This window comes from Parasteatoda tepidariorum, chromosome 7, assembly GCF_982258835.1.
Source record: "Parasteatoda tepidariorum strain Cologne lab strain chromosome 7, Ptep-v5.0, whole genome shotgun sequence".
Lineage (NCBI taxonomy): Eukaryota > Metazoa > Arthropoda > Arachnida > Araneae > Theridiidae > Parasteatoda > Parasteatoda tepidariorum.
This window is the reverse complement of record NC_141761.1, coordinates 5,324,904-5,349,006: the sequence shown is the minus strand read 5'-3', so window position 1 is coordinate 5,349,006 and position 24,103 is coordinate 5,324,904. Positions and strand designations below refer to the sequence as shown.

General features: G+C 28.1%; 1 long non-coding RNA gene across 1 annotated transcript; it reads left to right on the top strand.

Annotated features, from left to right (window-relative positions):
- The first annotated feature begins 5,208 nt into the window (after positions 1–5,208).
- LOC147806767 (uncharacterized) lies at positions 5,209–23,307 on the top strand. The gene is made up of 6 exons (XR_015435143.1): positions 5,209–5,565; positions 6,012–6,201; positions 8,592–8,697; positions 11,337–11,509; positions 12,570–12,677; positions 22,757–23,307. It is a non-coding gene; the product is annotated as an uncharacterized LOC147806767 (long non-coding RNA).
- Positions 23,308–24,103: the final 796 nt, after the last annotated feature.

Genomic DNA, 24,103 nt, shown 5'->3' with positions numbered 1-24,103 from the left:
GGAAGAAAAAAAAAGAAATTTTTTTAAAAAGCTGATTACGCTGGGGTTCGAACCTGCGCCCCCTCGCTTTAGCCGTCAGGTACTACTCCGGTGTCTTGACCACCAGACCACACGCACACTAGAAGGCAGTTGCGATTTCGCTTCAAAAGAGCTCTGACGGTCAGCTATGCAATAAAACTTTGAGGGGTCCCCTGCACCCCCTAATTAACATACAAAAATTTGCTCCAGCACACATGTTTTGAATATTGACCCCTACCTAGGGTCCGAGTTTGAAAATTATAACTTAATATTAAGGAGAGTTAGACGGCTTCGATATTCGAACCCCAGTCCGCCATTTTTTTTTTATTTTATTATTATTCCATTGTGCGTTCTTTAACAAAGAAAGATGCAAGATTCTACTTAAAGCACACCTTTCACAACATAAACTCTCGAATATATTGTAAAAAAAAATTTAAAACAATGAAAATAAGCCTCTTTTTATGAATTTTTTCAGTTTTTACACATTATTCGAAATTTTACCAATTTAAAAAAATTATTTCCTTTATGTAGGACCCACTAAAATATGGAAAAACACATTGAAAAAATAATATAATGCAAAATAATTGGAAGAAAAAAAAAGAAATTTTTTAAAAAAGCTGATTAAGCTGGGATTCGAACCTGCGCCCCCTCGCCTTAGCCGTCAGGTACTACTCCGGTGTCTTGACCAGCAGACCACTCGCACCCTAGAAGGCAGTCGCGATTTCGCTTCAAAAGAGCTCTGACGGTCAGCTATGCAATAAAACTTTGAGGGGTCCCCTGCACCCCCTAATTAACATATAAAAATTTGCTCCAGCAGACATGTTTTGAACTTTGACCCCTACTTGGGGTCCGAGTTTGAAAATTATAACTTAGTTTTAAGGAGAGTTAGACGGCTTCGAAATTCGAACCCCAGTCAGCCATTTTTTTTTAATTATTATTATTCCATTATGCGTTCTTTAACAAAGAAAGATGCAAGATTCTACTTATAGCACACCTTTCGCAACATAAACTCTCGAATATATTGTAAAAATAATTTAAAACAATGAAAATAAGCCAGTTTTTATGGATTTTTCCAGTTTTTACACATTATTCGAAATTTTACCAATTTAAAAAAATTATTTCCTTTATGTAGGACCCACTAAAATATGGAAAAACGCATTGAAAAAATAATATAATGCAAAATAATCGGAAGAAAAAAAAAGAAATTTTTTTAAAAAGCTGATTAAGCTGGGATTCGACCTGCGCCCCCTCGCCTTAGCCGTCAGGTACTACTCCGGTGTCTTGACCACCATACCATTCGCACACTAGAAGGCAGTCGCGATTTTGCTTCAAAAGAACTCTGACGGTCAGCTATGCAATAAAACTTTGAGGGGTCCCCTGCACCCCCTAATTAACATATAAAAATTTGCTCTAGCAGACATGTTTTGAACATTGACCCCTACTTAGGGTCCGAGTTTGAAAATTATAACTTAATATTAAGGAGAGTTATACGGCTTCGAAATTCGAACCCCAGGCCACCATTTTTTTTATTTTATTATTATTCCATTATGCGTTCTTTAACAAAGAAAGATGCAAGATTTTACTTATAGCACACCTTTCGCAACATAAACTCTCGAATATATTGTAAAAATAATTTAAAACAATGTAAATAAGCCAGTTTTTATGGATTTTTCCAGTTTTTACACATTATTCGAAATTTTACCAATTTAAAAAAATTATTTCCTTTAGGTAGGACCCACTAAAATATGGAAAAACACATTGAAAAAATAATATAATGCAAAATAATTGGAAGAAAAAAAAAGAAATTTTTTAAAAAAGCTGATTAACCTGGTAATCGAACCTGCGCCCCCTCGCCTTAGCCGTCAGGTACTACTCCGGTGTCTTGACCACCAGACCACTCGCACACTAGAAGGCAGTCGCGATTTCGCTTGAAAAGAGCTCTGACGGTCAGCTATGCAATAAAACTTTGAGGGGTCCCCTGCACCCCCTAATTAACATATAAAAATTTGCTCCAGCAGACATGTTTTGAACAGTGACCCCTACTTAGGGTCCGAGTTTGAAAATTATAACTTAATATTAAGGAGAGTTAGACGGCTTTGAAATTCGAACCCCTGTCCGCCATTTTTTTTAAATTTTATTATTATTCCATTATGCGTTCTTTAACAAAGAAAGATGCAAGAATCTACTTATAGCACACCTTTCGCAACATAAACTCTCGAATATATTGTAAAAATAATTTAAAACAATGAAAATAAGCCAGTTTTTATGGATTTTTCCAGTTTTTACACATTATTCGAAATTTTACCAATTTAATAAAATTTTTTCCTTTATGTAGGACCCACTAAAATATGGAAAAACACATTGAAAAAATAATATAATGCAAAATAATCGGAAGAAAAAAAAATTTTTTTAAAAAAAAGTTGATTAAGCTGGGATTCGAACCTGCGCCCCCTCGCTTTAGCCGTCAGGTACTACTCCGGTGTCTTGACCACCAGAACACTCGCACACTAGAAGGCAGTCGCGATTTCGCTTCAAAAGAACTCTTACGGTCAGCTATGCAATAAAACTTTGAGGGGTCCCCTGCACCCCTTAATTAACATATAAAAATTTGCTCCTGCGGACATGTTTTGACCATTGACCCCTAGTTAGGATCCGAGTTTGAAAATTATAACTTAATATTAAGGAGAGTTAGACGACTTCGAAATTCGAGCCCCAGGCCGCCATTTTTTTTATTTTATTATTATTCCATTATGCGTTCTTTAACAAAGAAAGATGCAAGATTCTACTTATAGCACACCTTTCGCAACATAAACTCTCGAATATATTGTAAAAATAATTTAAAACAATGAAAATAAGCCAGTTTTTATGGATTTTTCCAGTTTTTACACATTATTCGAAATTTTACCAATTTAAAAAAATTATTTCCTTTATGTAGGATCGTCTAAGATGTAGAAAAACACATTGAAAAAATAATATAATGCAAAATAATCGGAAGAAGAAAAAAAGAAATTTTATTGAAAAGTTCATAAAGCTGGGATTCGAACCTGCGCCCCCTCGCCCCAGCCGTCAGTTACTACTCCGGTGTCTTGACCACCAGACCACTCGCACACTAGAAGACAGACGCGATTTCGCTTCAAAAGACCTCTGACGGTCAGCTGTGCAATAAAACTTTGAGGGGTCCCCTGCACCCCCTAATTAACATATAAAAATTTGCTCCAGCGGACATGTTTTGACCATTGACCCCTACTGAGGGTCAGAGTTTGAAAATTATAACTTAATATTAAGGAGAGTTAGACGGCTTCGAAATTCGAACACCAGTCCGCCATTTTTTTTTTTTATTATTATTATTCCATTATGCGTTCTTTAACAAAGAAAGATGCAAGATTCTACTTATAGCACACCTTTCGCATCATAAACTCTCGAATATATTGTAAAAATAATTTAAAACAATGAAAAGAAGCCAGTTTTTATAGATTTTTCCAGTTTTTATAGATTTTTCCAGTTTTTACACATTATTCGAAATTTTACCAATTTAAAAAAATTATTTCCTTTATGTTGGACCCACTAATATATGGAAAAACACATTGAAAAAATAATATAACGCAAAATAATCAGAAGAAAAAAAAAGAAATTTTTTTAAAAAGCTGATTAAGCTGGGATTCGAACCTGCGCCCCCTCGTCTTAGCCGTCAGGTACTACTCCGGCGTCTTGACCACCAGACCACTCGCACACTAGAAGGCACTCGCGATTTCGCTTCAAAAGACTTCTGACGGTCAGCTATGCAATAAAACTTTGAGGGGTCCCCTGCACCCCCTAATTAACATATAAAAATTTGCTCCAGCGGACATGTTTTGACCATTGACCCCTACTTAGGGTCCGAGTTTGAAAATTATAACTTAATATTAAGGAGAGTTAGACGACTTCGAAATTCGAACCCCAGTCCGCTATTTTTTTAAATTTTATTATTATTCCTTTATGCGTTCTTTAACAAAGAAAGATGCACGATTCTATTTACAGAACACCTTACTCATCATAAACTGTCGAATATATTGTAAAAATAGTTTAAAACAATAGAAATAGCCAATGTTCATGGATTTTTCCTGTTTTTACACATTGTTCGAAATTTTACCAATTTAAAAAAATTATTTCCTATATGTAGGACCCACTAAAATATGGAAGAACACATTGAAAAAATAATATAATGCAAAATAGGCGAAAGAAAAATTTTTTTTTTGAAATTTGATAAAGCTGGGATTCGAACCTGCGCCCCCTCGCGCCAGCCGTCAGTTACTACTCCGGTGTCTTGACCACCTGACCACTCGCACACAAGAAGGCATTCACGATTTCGCTTCAAATGCCCTCTGACGGTCAGCTATTCAATAGACCTTTGAGGGGTCCCCTGCACCTACAAAAATTTGCACCTATAATTAACCTATAAAAATTTGCTCCCGCGGACATGTTTGGACCCTTGCCCCCTACTTAGGGTCCCTGTTTGAAAATTATAACTTAATATTAAAGAGAGTTAAACGGCTTCGAAATTCGAACCCCCGCCCGCCATTTTATTTTATTATTTATTTTTTTATTATTTATTTTTTTATTATTATTCCATTATGCGTTCTTTAACAAAGAAAGATGCACGATTCTACTTATAGAACACATTACGCTTGAGAAACTGTCGAATATGTTGTAAAAATAATTTACAACAATGGAAATAAGTCAATTTTCCTTGATTTTTCCAGTTTTCACCCATTATTCGCCATTTTACCAATTTAAAAAAAATTATTTCCTATATGTAAGACCCACTAAAATATGGAAAAACACATTGAAAAAAATAATATAATGCAAAATAATCGGAAGAAAAAGAAATTTTTTTGAAAAGTTTATGAAGCTGGGATTGGAACCTGCCATTTTCTCAATTGGAAAAATATATTTATTATATGTAGGACCCTCTTAAATATAGAAAAACAAGTTGAAAAAAATAATAAAATGCAAACTAATCGGAAGAAGAAAAAAAGAAATTTTTTTGAAAATTTGCTCAGATTTTGCTCCACATTTTTGAGAGTTCCCAATAGCGAATTTGTTTCGTACAGTGAGAATGTCCCTTTAGATTAAATAACGGAATAGCTAGTTGCTCTACTGCACCAGGCTGAGCAAATGTTTTAAAATTAAAGAAGTAATGTAACAGAAATAGAAGGTCGGAAACGGCGTAATCAAAACACACGAAATGTGAATTCGAGAATAAAATTTAAATTTTTTTTTCTTTCAATAAACTTCGAAAAATAAGATTCTAATTTTATAATACGATGAAGAATGGACCTCGTTGAAGAAATCCCTCGTATCTTTGGAATTCCCTTAAGGAACTTTAAGCAGTATGCATTTGATGAAGCTATATGCTTGGTTAGTTTTATTTTCCCCCACAAAATGTTAAAAATTGTCACGGAACTAATTTAAACATTTTGGGGGATACCATGCATATTTCGGGGATATTATCATAGCTACGGCAAGTTGGCGAAGAGTCGATATTGATTTTCTTAAAAGATATAAAATGTAATAATTTTCATTTTTAAATTTTTCTAAATTGTAGGTGTAATATAAGTAGTATATTATATTTAAAATTTCGTTTAAGCATTCATACTTAACATTATATGATTATAAAAATTTCTATGCTATTAGTAGTTGTGAATTAATTTTGTGATTTGGAGTTGTGTACCTGTTATATTTAGTTGTATTAATTAAAATTCATTATATTTGAATAATTCTTTAGATCATAATTTTTTTAAAAAAAAGTCTTTATATTGTTTATGTAAAATATTAAAGGATTACAGCTGTTTTAAGCCGTTAAATTTATTTTTCTTGCTTATTGTATTTTGTTATCACATATTTGAAAAAGATTTATTATAACTTGAAAATCTTAATTACAATCTATATTATCAATTAGATTGTAATTATGAGATGTTTTAAAAAAAGTTGTTTTAATTTTGTTATTTCTCTAGGAAAAAGTGTTACTCGGAAGGAAAAAAACATATATATTCTTGGGCAATGGGAAAATTTCCCTATCATGATCTGTAGCTGAATAATCTCCAAATATTTGCAACTTCTGGGCAGTGGTTTACAAGGTACTGGACACATTACAGACGAGGACCAACTTGAAGGATATATATCTCATGACCTCCAATCAAGCTTGTATATCTTTTTTTCTTTAAATTGAGATTTTAAAATCTATTAAATGCATTGGCAATTGCAGTTTGCACGACAGGTTCTTGTGATATGGAAAAATTCCTGGAGAGATTTCATTTACTATCCAGGGTTTTAGTTTTTGCATCAAAAGCTGGTTTTGACACGACATGTCAAAAACCTGTCGAAAAGTATAATAAACTGTTTGTCGAAATGTGGCAAAAACTTATAAAAACCAGTGACATGTTTCTTTTTTGTCATTAAAGATATTTTATTAAACATCCATCTACATAATTATTTCAATCATGCATAATATTTGCATTTTAATTACTAATATAATTATTATTCATATTATACATCATATATTAAAAATGTATCTAAAATAATTTATTTGCTTTCTTAATGACTAATGTATTATTTATATTTTAAGGTTATTATGTTCGATATATTATAACTGTTAAGTTTACATTACAGATAATTACTATTGTTCTAATTGTTGAGTTGGTAGTTGTTATTCGTCGGAATATTGATGGTACAACTTAGACAGATTTCTTAGCTTAATTAAAACTAAAGTTGTCACTAATAATTGTATAATCTTAACCTGTGAATTTTTTTTTGTAATTCACATTATTTGTTTTTCATGCTCATGTGTGCAGCGTGAAAAAAATAAGCAGACCACCCAGGATGATTTTTGATCTAATGATCAGATCATCACATTCTCTGACTCAGTCCTAATGGTTTGAAAGGGTGATCTCAAACATGGCAATTAATTTGTGCAGATGACATTTTAAGGTACAAAATCAGATGGATTAAGGTATCTGATTCCCAAAATATTCTGAAGAATTAGGATTTCTGACCCACAATCGTGGAAAAGGTCCCAATAGTTTGGTCAGGAGAGTAGTCCAAAATTTGTACCCATTGATGTTAAGTTTTATGTTTCGAATATTTCGTCATATCTGAAGAACTTTTTAGTCGAATTGAAAATTTTTTGCCCACAATTATTAAGTTGGTTTATTCAATGATAATTCGATGCCAAAAAATAACTTGCATATTTTATTTAGCAATAATAATCTAAAAAATTTTATACTGTAAAGTGCACAGTTATATATATTTTACAGAATAATTTTGCTATGTAATCATTATATCATTTACTCGTATAAATCGATAAATTTTTTTCAATCAATCAGTTAAAGTACTTTATCAAGTTGATAACAATATTTAGTACAGTTATTAAAATAAATTTCCCAATACTCCGGTGATTTCACTAGCTTTGATGAAACTGCAGATCTTTAGAAGCCTGTAATTCTAAATTTCTGGTTTTTTTTTTTTTTTTTTTGTAAAAGCAGGTCTCTATTTGAAATTATTTAAGTATCTCTATTTTAAGAATCTGCATAAAATGTAAAAATTTGAAAAACTGTGATTTGCAACTAATTCCGTAATAGTTCAACTAAGAATTTTAACAAGAAGCACTTTGCTAAGCATAAGATAAAACTAAATCTGTCCATTGCTTGTGTGCAAAATAATTTAAAAATGAGTGTATAATATTTGGTAGCTTCAGCATAACTTAATATGAAAATATTGTATTCACACAAATTTAATCAAATAGATTATTCTCAATAAATTTTAGTTATCATATAGGTAATTCAAATGAAATATACTACTAATAAACTGCAATAGATTTGAAGTGAAAATTAAAAATTTGACTGTAGCAACTGTTACATCTGTTAAACTCTGACTTATTTTATAAGATCTGTGGGGAGGAAACAAAATTTACTTCTATTTTTTTTTATTTCATAACTTTATTTATTATACTTTGTATATTTCAGTGACTGCACTTTGTTCTGAAAAAAAAAATCATAATTTTTTTCAATTTCTATACATTTTTCTAGTAGTAAATTAGATAAATTGCAATTTTGCAAATTCTTAGTCATAATTATTCAATATTTACTATTGATAATCAATCATCCTCTTCACCAAAACTTACGATTTTCAACAGTGATTGTGAAAACCAAAAGGGGGGTTAATGTCAGAACCATTGAACATCATAGTTGATCACTTGTTATTTTCTATGTTTATTTATTTATAATTACTTCACATTCATATTAGCTAATAATTATTTTCTTACCTAAAATTTTAGGTTTCTGATATGTGTGTTAAAACTGTGTTTAAATCTGGATAAAACAGTCAATTGTCTAATGCATGCCAACTTTGACTTTAGCGTTTTCTCCACTGTTAATAACCTTGTCCTCTTTGCTTCAGTTTTGATTTTTTTCCCCAGGCATGAAAATTTACTTCATTTCAATGAAGTAAGTTGTCATGTCTTTACTCGAAAACATTGTTATATACTTTTCTATGGATGTTTAGTTGAAATTTTATAACATTTTTCTATTCTCTTTCAGAGCATATTCTCAGTTAAATAGTTTGAAATGTGCACTGGATGATGAACAGAGGTTCTGTATCTATTTATCCTTGTGGTATTGGTGAACAAGAGGGTACGAAAACAAGGTATTTTTCAGTTAGCTAGGCGCAAGAAATTTAATTATTTTATTTAAATTTTTATGTGTTAAAAAAAAGTTGGAGGTCTACATTTTTCATCAAAAATATTTGTTTATGCAGGTGTAATTATTTCTCATTTTTTTGCTGTTTACTTATATTTTGTGGCTTTTTTTTTAAACATAATATTTACTTTGTAAAAGGAAGATATAATAATTTATATTTATTAAACATTTCTGTATTTAAAATTTTTGTTTTTCTTTTAAATTGTAGTTTTTGACTAAGTATGGTAAAATAATAAGCATTTCATTCAAATTATTTGTTGAAGAAAGTATTTTATTTAAAGCCTGCTTATTTTTATAGATTAGTTCTTAGTTTTCACATACAATTTATTTAATGTTTCTTTTGCTTTTGTTACATTGCTTCAGCTAAAAATTTTTTAAATCTTTACAAAAATTAACGATCAATTTAATAATTTATGCTCGCCATTTTAAAGTTTTATAATATTTTTCTCAATGTTTTCTGTCCATTAAGTAAATAATTCTATTGTGTATTAAGTGCAAAATTTGCATGAAATATGAAATATTTTCAAGTCAAAATCTCCCATCCTTTTTTTTTTTAAACTCTTAATTATTAAAGATTGTTACTAAATGAAGATTATTACGGTCTTTGGTGTAATATATTTATAACATTTCAGTTTTATAGCTGATTTCTTTTATAGCCAGGCAAGAGATTCATCTGACTTGTCCCTGGACAAAATTTCAAACTTTTTAAACTTTAGAAAAAAGTTCCTGAATAAAAAATTAAAAAAATCTTTAGTGTCTATTTTTCTTAATATTTCTGCATTATTTTGTTTTACTTTACTATGTTATCCTATTTAATCATGATAATCTTTGGTTTGTTAGACTGTTAATGTGCACAAATTATAACTTTAAATAAGTATGTAAATTTTGAAAATGAGTTTTGCATACTTTTTTTAAATTATTTTTTCACGAGTTGATATGTGTATTTTAGCTTTTTTATTCTTTTCTCACTCTTATAACAAGCCTAGGTAGTGACTATAATAAGCTATCTGATTGGAGGAAATAGTCATCCCTGGGTCGGGGAAGCCTGTTTCCGATGCTTCAGACTTTTCTGTTATCTAGTAGAACTTAGTCAGGCATAAATTATAGTATTATAAGTTTTTAAAGCCACACCAAACAATAAAAATTTAGTAGACCAATGGGAGTACTATTCTTTTAGTGTGTACCGAGATCTTAATATGGTTGATAAACTTGAAGGGGAAAAATAAAACTTTATGTTTGCATAATTTATGTTATGGTACACAGGCTATGAGATAAGAGACAGCTGCATAGAATAAAAAAGAGAAATCGGGACACATATAATAATGAAACTTCCCTAGAATTTATTTGCATTAATAAATATTATTAAAAAAATTGCATTTAAAGCTCTCTGTTTTTAGATAAATGCAGTTTTCATTGACTTCTATCAACATAAAAAATTAAAACCATACACTTCAATATCATTACACTGCAATGCATGTTATACATAAAAGGGAACTTAACTTTCTTTTTGTTGACAAATACATTGTCCAAAATAGTAAATATCATGTAAAGTAATTTTTATCAGCAACATTAAGAATAATTATTATACACATTAAGTATACTTTTACCATTGTTATAATATAAGCTATGTAAAATGATTTTTCCTCACTATCCCGTTCCTCGCTATCCAAAAGATTTAAAAACTTACTCCATAATGATTTAGTAGTACTGTTTATTAAAATTTTGTAAAAAAAAAAGAAAAAAAAGCTATAACATTTGTAAATAAATTCAACATACTGAGTAAAATGTTGAGTTTAGATAATAAGAAAAACTGTGAAATTAACAAAATATACTAAAAATTAATTATCTAAAAATTCCTAAATAAAGTACATTCTCAAAGCCCAAAAGATATTTCTTTTAGCTGATAGACAAATCTCGCTGTCAGTCCACAGAAAGCACGTAAATTTTAAATTTAAACATTTCAATTTTAAATGCTTCATCTCATGGAAAAGGGGGGTGGGTGGAGAAACCTTCCAAGTGTAGCCACTTTCCAGAAAAATTTAAAAGCTGGTAGCAATTGTCATCCAAAAATATTTGTAAATTTATGTTACAGTTGACAAATTGTATTCCTGAAATTTCCCTAAAATTAAAGCCTTTGAAACTTACAATAACCTCATTAAGTAATTGGCGTCTCTTTTAAAAATTTTCCAGACTGTGGCCACCCTGCAACGCTCGGAAGAACTTATTTATTTCTATAATATTCGCTACCGAAACCTTCAGCTTAGAATAATAAAATTAGAATTTTTTTTTTAACGCATGGAATTCAATATAAAAAAAACTTTTTCATTATTATTTTGCTAATTCCTAACATTTCGACAAATTTGGCACCCATGCATATGGGTGACATTTGTAGAACATTTTACGAAAATTGTTGCCATATTGGCATAAACCTTATAAATTTTAATCAAGTTCATTGCAGTATTTAGTTCTTATGATGCCGATCTATTTAATCAATCCAAAAAGTTAGAAATTTCAAACTGTTGATAGTTTCCCACAACATATATTTATTTTATTATATATTTTATTAATAATATATTTTATTTTTAGGATTAAATAGGCCTTAATAGACTTCATCCTAATGGCTGTGATAACGTTGGGGCTTCATAACTATTGTTTTGCATAGCTGCAAATGCACTGAGAGTCCCGCAGTGAACTGACTAATCATCAAGATCCCAATAGAACACTGAAGTCAAGCATCACTGGCTGCGGTCAGTGTGCGGGTGAGTAACCTCTTTGATCAGCTTGCAAAGGGACCGAGAGTGTGCTGTATCGGTCCTCGTTAAACTGTTTCAAGCAAAGTGATTGACTTCGCATGTCATCAGGCTACCGAAGCAGAGGTCATCGCCTCTCCAGAGGATGAAAAATGGTGATGGCATGTCTTCGGATCATCCTCGCGGATGATCCGAAATGGATAGGAAAAATATAGATTTATGATGGGAAAAATATAGGTTTATCGCTTCTTAAGGATACAAAAATAAAATCCTAAGAAAAAGTACTTTGTGAAACTACCGTTTTTCCTAAAGTTGAATTTGTGAAATTACCGTTTTTCCTAAAATTGAATTTGTGAAGGTACCGCTAAGCGGTAGTAAATTCAACGTGGACAGACCCCTGCATATGAATGTTGAACATTGTTTGATTGACATAGTCTTTTGACATTTGCTTAAAAACTTATAAAATAGTTGGTATCTAACGTCTAAAATTAAATTAAGGAAATGAAAATAAAATACAGGGTCGCCACTCCACAGGGAGAATAGGGGAAACCTGGAAAATAAAGATAATTAAAAAATCAACTAAATTAACAGGGAAAATGCAAGGAATATTTATTTCTTATTTTCTTTTTTTACAAAATGTTGTCCTCTTTAAGTGCAATCTATGGGGTATTTAAATATAGTTCAGTTATACTTTACTATTTTATTTGCTGTATTTTTTTTATTTTTTATGTATGTTAAACTATTCCTTATTTAAGTTTTTCTAGCAATTAAAGCTAGTATTAGTTATCCTGATATAGCATACAAATTTACGCAGTAATTGTGTGTTTCCTCTTAGTATATTGTGTATAACATATACAGGGAAAACGCAGGGAGTTTTTTTTTTTCTTCCCAGATTTGAGTAGCAACCCTGTAATAAATCTATAAAATAACTTTTTTGCTCTATGATTTATTCTTAATTATTTCTTTTAAATTAAATTTAGTAATTTTAAACTATATTTGTGAACAAAATGTCATTCTTTTTCTCGTGTCTTTAAGTAGATATCTCATTTTATCAATTTTTGGCATCTAGCTGAACAAGTCAAAAAGGGGCGAGCAGTAACAGCTTAACAAATAAAGTCTTGGCCATATACTCAACTGATGTTATTTCTTGACAAGATTGGATGTAAAAAAAAAATGAGTATGTTCATTTTAATAATGTCATAAATTAGCTGTAGTATTTTAATATACAATTTTTTAATATAGTCTTGAACAAAATCCCTGAATTAAATTACACTTGTTTCAGATTGGATAAATTAGAATAGTTATGAGTGTAAATTAAAAAATTTGGTTTCAAAGCTCAAAAGATTTTGAAATTTTTTTTGAGGTTTTACAGTTGTGTACTGTTAATTATATTTAATAACTGTTAGGCAATTATCTTTGGTGTTCATTTAGTTTTGACTTCTAATTGATCTTGCTTTCTTGAATAGCAAATGGGAAAAAAATGTTCACAAGTTCAAAAACTTTTTCAATTTATGATCTATGGAGAAACAGGTTTAAGTTCATGGTATCTGCACACCCAAAATTTGTCATGAAATGTCTTGATTTTAACTATTTATTTTAAAAAAATCATTGATTCAGGGCGCCCAAAAGTCTCTCTTTTTAAAATAGAATTTACCCCCTCACACACACACAATTACATGATATACCGAATATCTGAATTTGTAACAAAATCCCCACTCACAGTCATATTTATTAAAATATAAAATGTTTTTATTGTGTTCTTTAAAAATTATGGTGTTCTTTATAAAAATGAAAGATAAAACATCATTTCTAGAGCGAATTATCTTTTAAACTTCTGTAATTTCAGAATTTTTGTTATTATTTTTATTTTATTTTATCAATTTAAAATTCTAGCTGAAGCAAGCCAGTCATTGGCCATTTTTTTTATTCTGATAAGAGAACAGAAATATCAGGAGTATTTCTTTAATCTCCGATACACAAGAAAAGCATCTTTAAAATATATTTCTGCAGTAAAAAAGAGGAGAAACAAATTGCTTTTGTATTTTTTTCAGCTATTTTATTGCTTCAACTTTTTCTTTACTCTGTTTTTTAAATTTAAAATAAATATGAAGATGCAGAGTATGAATTTTCGTTATACCTATCATTTCAATTAATGTTATAATGCTTTTTTAAGTTTATTGTTGTGCTTTTGTCGGAGAAAATAGTAACTTTGTTAAGTCATGGAATATTCTTGGAATTGTCATGGAAAGTCATGAATTTGAAAATTTAAAATGTAGTAGATACCCTGTAAGTTGCAGCTTATTAAACAAAATAATTCATGAAACAAAGATTTTTTTCTGTTTGGAAAGTGATGATGTCCAATATTTCTGTGATGGACAATCAAATATCTAAGTAGGCCAGGCCCACCGTAGCCCTTTGAATAAATGTACATGTTAAAATTCCTGTTTGTGTGCAAATAAGAGCAATAATTTACACTTATTATGATTTTTATCTTATTCATTAATTTATCCTTACTATATTCTCCATAAAACATTTCTTAGTTAAAACTTTATTGATCTTTCTTTTTTTTTTTTTCTTTTATGATAATATCTCAAAATGGGCTAATACGAAATGCTATTTAATAAAGTGATGAAATTTAAACAAAATAGAAATTTCGCAAACTTATATGAAAATGACTTAAAGAATTGTGATAATATCAATCTAAAGCTCAAAATATATTTTTATAAATCAGAAAATTAAAACTGATACACCATTAGTACAAAAAAAAAGTAAAAAGTTTTAAATTATCTTTTTGTAATTTTTGCTAAAATATCTTTTTGAAATGCTATTTAATAAAGTGATGAAATTAAAACAAAATAGAAATTTCACAAACTTATATGAAAATGACTTAAAGAATTGTGATAATATCAATCTAAAGCTCAAAATATATTTTTATAAATCAGAAAATTAAAACTGATACACCATTAGTACAAAAAAAAGTAAAAAGTTTTAAAATATCTTTTTGTAATTTTTTATAAAAATATAAATTTTAGATAATTTTTTATTTCTGTACATTTTTGTATTTCCAACAAAGTTTATTTCAATAGTTGTATTGAAGTTTGTATGATGTGGAAGAAATATATATTATGATTTTTTTTCTTTATTAATGTTTTCTTCATTGGGATTTTTTTTTTTTGTTGCAAGAAATAAAAAATTGCATAACTCCAATGCATAGATGAGTTTCTGTTAACTGTAAAAACAGTTACATTTTAGAACTATAATTGATTTGAAAGAGTGAAACGTTTTGAATAAGATTCAGTTTGTGTTTTTTCTAATTATATATTTTTTTAAATGTAAATAATTAGTAAGATCTATCAAAAAAGTCAAACATGGATGAAATGAGTCCAGTTGTATTTTGATAAAAGTATCTATTGTTTATTACCACTGTCTCCCTTTATACTTTTTCCTTTGAGTTTGTATAGCATTTTAAATTTTTACTTTTTGTTATTCTTATTTCAGTTCTTATACAAACTTTCTCAAACAAAATATTGAGTCAATCACTTAAAAACAAAGCATGCCAATAATTATTGCATTAATGCTCCTGAAGATTTTGCTCAATATGAGTGTAGGTTCTTTACATGATCTTCTCATGACATAGTGCAAAAAGTTACACTGGTTGTTATAAATTAAGGAAAAATGATCAAAAATTATATCTCAAAAAGTTAAGTACAAAATGTAGTACATGTAGAAAAGTTCAATAAAATTGACACGCTGGAGTGCACATATTAATGTATAAAATAACATGAAGTGATAATCCCTGTGTCAGAATCATAGAGACACGCCGTCTGAACACGTTAGAGTTCTTGCAAAAAGATCTTTCTTTTGAAAAGTAAAAAAAATATATATTTAATTTTCTTTTTAGAAATTTACACATAATATTTGAATTATGCATATAGATAACCAATTTTTGACATGCTCAATTTACGCCGATACTATCGTAAATTAATATAAGGTTTTAATTGTATTTTCAGCAGTTATTGATATTGATTTTCACTTGGATATTAAATATCCCCATATATTTGAAACAATACGGAACATTCGTATCGTGCATTTGAGTATTTACTTTTTAAGGTGATAATTCTATCCTACTTTTTGCAGTTATTGCTATTGATTTCTTCATTTTTTTGAAATCTGATATTTTTTTATGCGCTGTTATTTATTACAATAAGGTAATCTTGAAAAGAAGCATTTGAGGAGCCTGATTCAAAACACGCATTTGTGGAGCCGGATTCGCATAATTTCGTTGATCTTTGGATTTCATACTTTTTATTAATTTTTTTATTGTGATGATTATTTACAAAATGCAAAGTAGGAAAAATTTTGTGTCCACCCCACCCCTACAAAATGAGAGAATATCACCCATAATATTAAAATTAAAAATTATTGCATGTTTTATTTAAAAAATAAATAAAGTTTTTTTTTTTTTTTTTTTTTGTAAACACAGCGATTTTGTTATTTTAAATTTGAAACATATATGTTTGTTATTCTTAAAAGTGTCTTGCAGAAAGATATTAATGCTAGAGAGTTTTGTCGCAGATAGCTCGAAAAAATTCTGCCATAAGGGTGATAATTATTATGGTATTACAGAAATAAGCCTGTGCAGCATCAAATATTCCCAAAAAATCTTTGAGACGTATACTAAAAGGCTGGATATTTCCAAATCTTCTGAATATCCATGAAATGCTCCTCTGAAATCCAGGAGTTACAACTGTTAGATATCAAACAGATATTTGGGTATTGTGACATCTGTTGTATATCCCAGAAACATCTGACACATACATGTGACTTATCACAGATATCCATGAGATATCTGAGGGACTTCTTTCATTTATGAATTGTATGTTTTATCTGGATATCTCAGATATATTCTTATTGGATATTAGAGCACTGTTTTAATTGTTCAAAAACTTTATTCTATTAAATTTAATGATCCTATATAAATAGTAAATTTAAGTTTTATATTCCATAATTTTATGAGTAAAACTTATATTACATCATTTAATTTTGCAGAATAAGTTCATTAACTCTAAGCATACTATCACTTAATCTATACCTATTTCTACCATAGCCGGTCAAATGACTGTATGTTTCTTGATTGAATGTATAAAATATGGATGTTAGGAAAGAAATAAACTAAAAAAAACTTTATTATGATTAAATAAAATTGTATATTGGCAATTTTTATGTATTACAAACACGAAGAATAAAATTTTTTAATTCAATATTAAACTCATTTTTTACATATACAAAGTGTTTCCACTGTACATTTTCCACAGACATATTTCTTGTAATTATTATTATTTCTATAATTCTTATTATTATTCTTATAATTATGAGAATTATAATTCTTATAATTAATATTATTTCTTATAAGAACTTGTGCTGTCTTGATTGTTTTGACATTTTTCTTTGTAAAAACTAACAATTAGTTAGAAAGGAAATATAGCTATCAAAATAAAATATAAGCTACTTACGAAAACAGTTTTTGCCACTTTTTCTTTCACAAAAATGTCAAAATCTGAAATTTTAGGTACTTTCTTGAAATTTGAATTCACAGTTATTCTGATTGAACTAATATGCAACAGTCTTAGTAGAAATGTGCAACTCACCGAACGCAATACATTGAATGCGCATTACATCGTAATTTCTGATCCGATAACCTTATAAAGCTATAAATTTTTCTCCCGGTCAAATGACTGGCTGTGGTAGAAACAGGTATATGACAAGTATTATTCGAAACAAACAAAATACCAAAAGAAAAATATAATATTAACTGTATATAATTGTTAGAAAAAGTCATGAAGTCAAATGTTAAAAAATTATAAGATAAGCACATTTTCGATGCAAAAATTCTTAAATGGTCATTTTACCGGTAATGGTATGTTTAGTGTTAAATTTGAAGTTCTGCGAATTATTCATGATTTATAAATAACGATGTTGGAGAGATGTGTAAAATAAAGTGTTTATGATAAAAAAGAATTTAGTGTATTTTGGAAACTTTTGCATGTAGAGAAAGAATCAAATTAGTAATTTTTTTTACTGACAGGGATATTTTTTATCATAAAGTCAAACAAAATTATGTAAGCATTTCAAGGCTAGATGGTCATTCGTGATCATACCAGTTTTATTTATTTTATTTCAAATTTATAATTGTAATAACTTTTTTTTATAATGATTTTTTATAAAGCATCAGTAATTGTAAATCTGTGTCTGTTTAACATTTGGCTTTGTGTATTTGGTAACAGAAAATTTGTTTTCAGATAAATCTGTTACAGTGAATTCTGTAATATGAAATTGTATCTTCAGCAAGATAAAATACACTTTAATTAAATAATATTTATGGTGACATGGCCCTAATATTTTGAATAGAAGTACAAACTGAATAAAATTTTCAGTACAAATGCAAAGTTATTAAAATTTATACTTTTTAAACTAGATGAGAGAAAAGTTAATGACAATACTGTTTCAATCAAAAAAATGCTTAATTTTAATCTAAATACTTTGAAATTATCTGAAACCATTTGTTTTTACCTTGTTTTGGCAATTTTGTAAATGAACAAATTTCAATTATATTTCCAGTCATAATAATTATTAGGTAATAATTTGTAATAAATCTTTTTTAAAATAATTAATATAAAAATTTTGTAACAAATATAAGTACCTAGTTCCATTATCCTTAGAGCATAAAAAATTTTACATCAACTTATAATGCTGTATGAATTTAAATTAACAACTACTTTCTAAATTTACCGTAAAAAAAAATTTTTTTTTACAAACTTTTATTTAAGTTCTATATCAAGTTCACTTACTTAATACTTGGATTCTTAAATTTGTTTAAATGAACTACGAAAATCATAATGTGTTTTAACCACCAATATTATGGTATAAGTGTTTTTCTTTTAATTTAGACTGTTTCAATTGTGTCCAATTTAAGATGCTTAATTTTAACACTTACCTGTATAATAAATTTGAAGAAAAAAAACGTAAAATAAAGTATGCTTATCTTTTTCATGGGTGGAGCATAAAACAAAATATTATTGATGCCAGTGATTATTTTTTAATGGTGTTATTATTAGTTGCTACGGGTTTTGTGTTAATAGGCACTGTTATAAAAGGTACCCAAATTACTCTTATAGAGACCTGATGTAGCTAATGTTTTAATATACTTCTTGAATTGTGTGAAAAAGCATAAAAGATCAAAAATGCTTTCAAAAAGAATTGATCCAATAAATATTTAGTGTTAAATTTTCTTCTTTTAGAAATATTTTTTTATTTATTTTATTTTCTTTCTTTCTTTTTTTTATTTTTTTTTATTCATACTTTATATACTGCTGCAGTAATAGGCTGCAAATTAATTATCTAATTAGCAATTTTTTTATAATTAACCTTTTTAAATATTGACTTTTCTCTTACTTAAAAATGATTTATTATGGCTTAAGTTTGTTCCAATGATTTCATGGTAATTTTTTTCCATTTTGACAAAATGTTTTTGTACTTTTAACTTTATAAAATTCTCCAAAAATTAGTTGGTTATAATTTAATAATAATAATAGGTTTTATAATGCACTCTTTTTCTGAAAGCTTTTGTATTCCCATTAAAAGAAATCTGTGAATTATTTTTTCTTAGCAAACCAACCAATCACTTTTTTTTTACAATCACTAACAGCTATGTTTATTGACAAATTGTTACAATTGTTGCATTAATGCTAATTTTTTCTATTTCATTTTAACCTTTTATAACATATTTTAATTTTAAAAAAAGGCTTTTTTTAAGAACTAACTATATACTAATATTTAATTTTACTCTTTTGTTGGTCAATACATGATTTTTGATTCAAAATTTTGTACCAAAACATTAAAAAATAAATAAAAAATTTTTCCAAATTGTCAAAATAAATTATTTTTTTCAAGATATGTTAAAAAAATAACATTTTGAATAAAATATTTTATAATTTATAGACACTTTTCTTGACTACACTTTATTAGAATAAAGAAACTGAAACCTGGAAATTTTAAGATTTTTATCTGGAAAAATCAGGGAAATTTGAAATCTGATTTGAGTGGTCACCCTGTAAAATTATTCCTATGTATGATAGATTGCATTTTATGCAGTGGAATTATTTAATATAATGATTAAAAAAAAACATTTGTAATGTCCAGTTCCATCTTGCTTAATAAGTTCTCTTCCCCTTTGAACTTAGAGAAATTGATTGTTTTAAACTCATTCAAAAAGTTTAAAAAATAATTTAGTATTAAATATTACAATGCCCTGTTTAGTGTTAAATATTACAATGCCCATTGGAAATATGAAAAAAATATTGCTAAGAGCTTTGCATAAGAATGAATTAAAAAACTTTTGCTAAGTTTTATATTATTTTTATTTGATTATAAAGTGTGAGTTTAAATGTGCAAAAGAACGAAGACTGGTTGCTTATGTCTGTAGGAGTGCAAATAGTAGCATTATTTCACATTTCAGTCAAAAGTAAAACATGTTATAATCCATTTTATTTTATTTGAATTACATAAAATGATGAATAATTCCATAACAACTGCATTTTTCAGTTACTGGATTTTAATATACAAATGACTTTAATTAACATATTATTTGAATTAAAACACTGATATCTTTCACAAAATTAGTAGTTGGTGCTCTAAGAGTCATTCAAGTCAAGTAAATTGCATTTTTTAAAAATTAAAATGTTTTTTATTTGGGTCAAAAGTTTCAAAGAGCATGCATTTCTGAAATTAATAGTTTTTGAAAAATGTAACACAATGTTAACACACACAAGAAAAAAGAAAAAGTATGTCTTGTGACACCCATTCCTCTAAAAGTATTTTGAATATAGTTCAAATGTTGCATTACCATCAGTATGTTTTGATTTATTATTGCACATATACTCTTTCTGGCTAATAAAATTACATTACTTTTGATAAGTAATGTTATATATTGTTAATATATTGTTAATATATTGATTAATTGTCTTCCTACTTTATAAATTCAAAAGTTATATTGGCAAAACATGTGAAATAAAAAAGAAATCTTTTTATATTTTAAAATGAAAATTTTGTACTAATGGGAATGTGTACACTAATATTCAGAATGATATTCTCATGGTAAAATAAGTTTATTTTAGTGATTACTGTTCCTATGCAATGTAGTTTACGAAATAGATTATTTCTAAATAAAGTTGAAACAGAATATGTATCTATATTTAAGACAAAATAAATAGCAGTTGATATTTTTTCAATTTTCTATTCTATATCTTTATTATTCTATAGAGATTTATTAACTTTCTTTAAAATTTTGGTTTGGAAAATAGAATGTCTGTTTTTAAAAGCTATTTGTTTTAAAGTGAAAAATAGTGTGCCACTATATTTTATTTTTTAAAAATGTAGTTGTATGCTACCATATTTTTTACTTTCAAAAATTTAATTTTAGCATAAAAGGTACATTGGTTAATGTATTATAATTTTTTCTCATTATTAAAATATTGATTACTAAAATGAATAATAAATTTAACATTTTACTTGAAATTAAACTCACCTAAAAATTTTAAATAATATGTGGAACACAAATTTAAATTGCACTTTTAGTTGTCAAACTATAGAGCCAAAACTTGTTAGGTAGTAACATCTTTATTTATATTTTTCTATCCGAATTCACATTGTAACGTAAAATAAGTTATTTAATACTTATTTTAAATTTCATTAATATTTGCATAGTATCATGCTATAAATGAATATACTTATTGTTTTGTATGCATTTATTTTAAGCTCATTTAAAGATGATGAAATGGCCAATATTTTCAAATTTTTATTTCATTTAGACATGATTGGAATGTTTTTATATACATGTATTTAATGCATTATTTATTTATTCACCCCTTGAATATTTTATGGTTCGTGATGTATATTCTGTGTACCTAAATATTATTAAATCAAATGATTAAACCCAGCTGAAAATCATTACAATAATTCAAAAAATATAAATAATTATTGAATAAAGTAAAATAAGTCTTGTTTGACTCAAAATTGTACTATAAAACAATCATTAATGCATCCTATTTCTTTTTACTAATTTTAAATTTCTAAAATTTTAGCCTATCAAATGATAAACAGCTGAAAAATTTTTAAAAAAAATAGTTATAAAAATAAACAAATGATTGCTCAAAAATAAAACATGAAATGATCGTGAATGCATTATTTCTTTTGTAGTTAATTTATTATGTCCAAGTTATAAATAAATAAAAATTATTTAAAATAAACATTAGATGTAAAATAAAAAGCAGTTTGCACATTCCTCTTTTATCCACGTGCTCATCATGCTGTATCATTTTATTCTAAATTTGGAAATAGTATATTTTTGAGATTAAAAATAATAAAGCTGGCCTTTAAGATAGATCATTTTACCATTTCACTCATTCGATTTAGAGAATGACTTGCATATTTCAAATTTTTTCTTCACGCCTGCAGCAGAAAAGAAGGGGGGATCATATTTCTGTCGATCTTTGTAAGAGACTATTAGCGGAGTGATTGAGGGAGGTGAATTCATTAATGGCTTCTTTGGTTGAAGGGTGGAACGTATGTTGCATTATTGTTACATTCTTGCAAACTGTTTTTCACCTGCATTAATTCTTTAAATCATTATTGATCATCAATTATAAAAATAGATTGCTGCAAGGCATGAAAAGATTAAGAATAATAATGAAATTTTGGAGAATCAATTGAACAAAATTGAATTTTCTAGCTCAAGTATTATTATTCCAAAAACAAATACTGCATAGGCTGCCTCATTGGGTACGCAGTGCATACCAAAGTTTAATGTTTATAAATCATAAATGCCATGGTGTATCTCTGCAAAATTACGCTATGTATATCCAGGTTTTTTTATGCATTTAGAAAAAGTATCTCTTTATTTTTTAACTACTTGGAAATCTTATCTTTTAAGAGTAAATTATATTTAAAATTATTAGTTACTTTTTTCTTGATTTTGTTAGACTTTATAAAGAACTTAATTGAAGATCTTAGCTACCATGTATCTTGCGCTCATCAGTTTTATTAACAAAAATTTATAAATTTTAAAACTCTTCTCGCTTTTATAAAGTAATAAGTAATTTTTTGTAGCTTATGCTTTCCAAGTTATTTTTTGTCAGCTTTTTAAAACTTATTTTTGCTAATTAAAAATATTTATACTAAATTTCGTTTATTTTATTTTAGGTTGAAGGATGCTTCTGACTGCAGCTTCGTATATTGGCACCATGCTGTTTTCCCTACTGATGTTGTTGATCTGTATTAAAATGGCACTGACACACGATCAAACCTGATACGGGCATGTAGATTTTGTTGTTATTTTTTTAATGCTCTGCATGTGTGTATATATATATATATATATATATACACAGTGTAACGTCCCATATCCGGACGTCCCTTTTCCGGAAGGGTCGATTTCCCGGACACTTTTTACCAATCAAAAATAAACAAACATTTCTTCATCTTCCCCTCTCCTTAAAAAAAAAAACGAAGTCTTTTGAAAGGTTTTTTCCCTTCTCAGCTTTTGCAGATCTATGCATTGAACCCATAAATCAACAGAAGATCTACTAAGACCATGACGCTCTTCCTCTGGAATGCAGGAAAGGGGGGGGGGGTTGTTTTCAAAAGACCACAACTGAGTCCCCTCCCTCCCCCTTCTTTCTATGCAGTTGGCTAGTAAAAGAGGCATTTCCTGGAACCTTTTTGAATGTTAAAGTGGAGGGGGAATCCCCTTTAGACACACAAGAAAAAATAAAGAGAACCCAATTAGCATGCCACGCCTTTATGCTTGATTGATAGCCAATGATGGGAGAGAAAATAAGAATTTGTCACTACCCCGCCCTCAACTTGAATGACAAGTAAGGAGGAAATGAATTTTTCTTCTCCACCTACCCACCTTATTGAATGAGGAGAATTTCCCATTCTTGCTTGAATCGTTCTAGTTTAAAATGGTGGAGAGAGCAATTAATATTTTCATAACTGGGAATTTTTTTCGTTTTCTATATTTATTTTTAGAATAGCAATAATGATTTTTTTTCTAATATTTTGTTTATGATTGATTAGATATCATTCTAATACTAAAACATTATTGCCCGAAAAATAATGTTTATTTATTTTCTGCTTCTTAGATTCAGATCATTTTAAGCTTTGTTTACCTTGGAGGTCAATTATACAGAAAAATCAAATATACGGACTTCGGAAAGTCCCGCCGATTCCGGATACGCGACTTTCCACTGTATATGTATGAAGAAAATTAAGTAAAACAATAAGTTTTATTTTTTAATAAGCTTTTTTTGCTGTTGTCCTTTTTGTATTTCTTTATTATGCTATGGTTTAGTGATCATATTTAATGCACCTTTAATGCTTTCTATTATCTACTATTAACTTACTTTCGTTTTCCTACTCATTCCATTTAATAATTATTTTTGTAATTTCGTGTGGTTGGGACATTGCGTGTGCTTAGGACTTTGCTCTATGAGCCTATTTTAATGGATTTTAACAGTTATAACAATTTAGCGCCTGGTAAAAAGTATG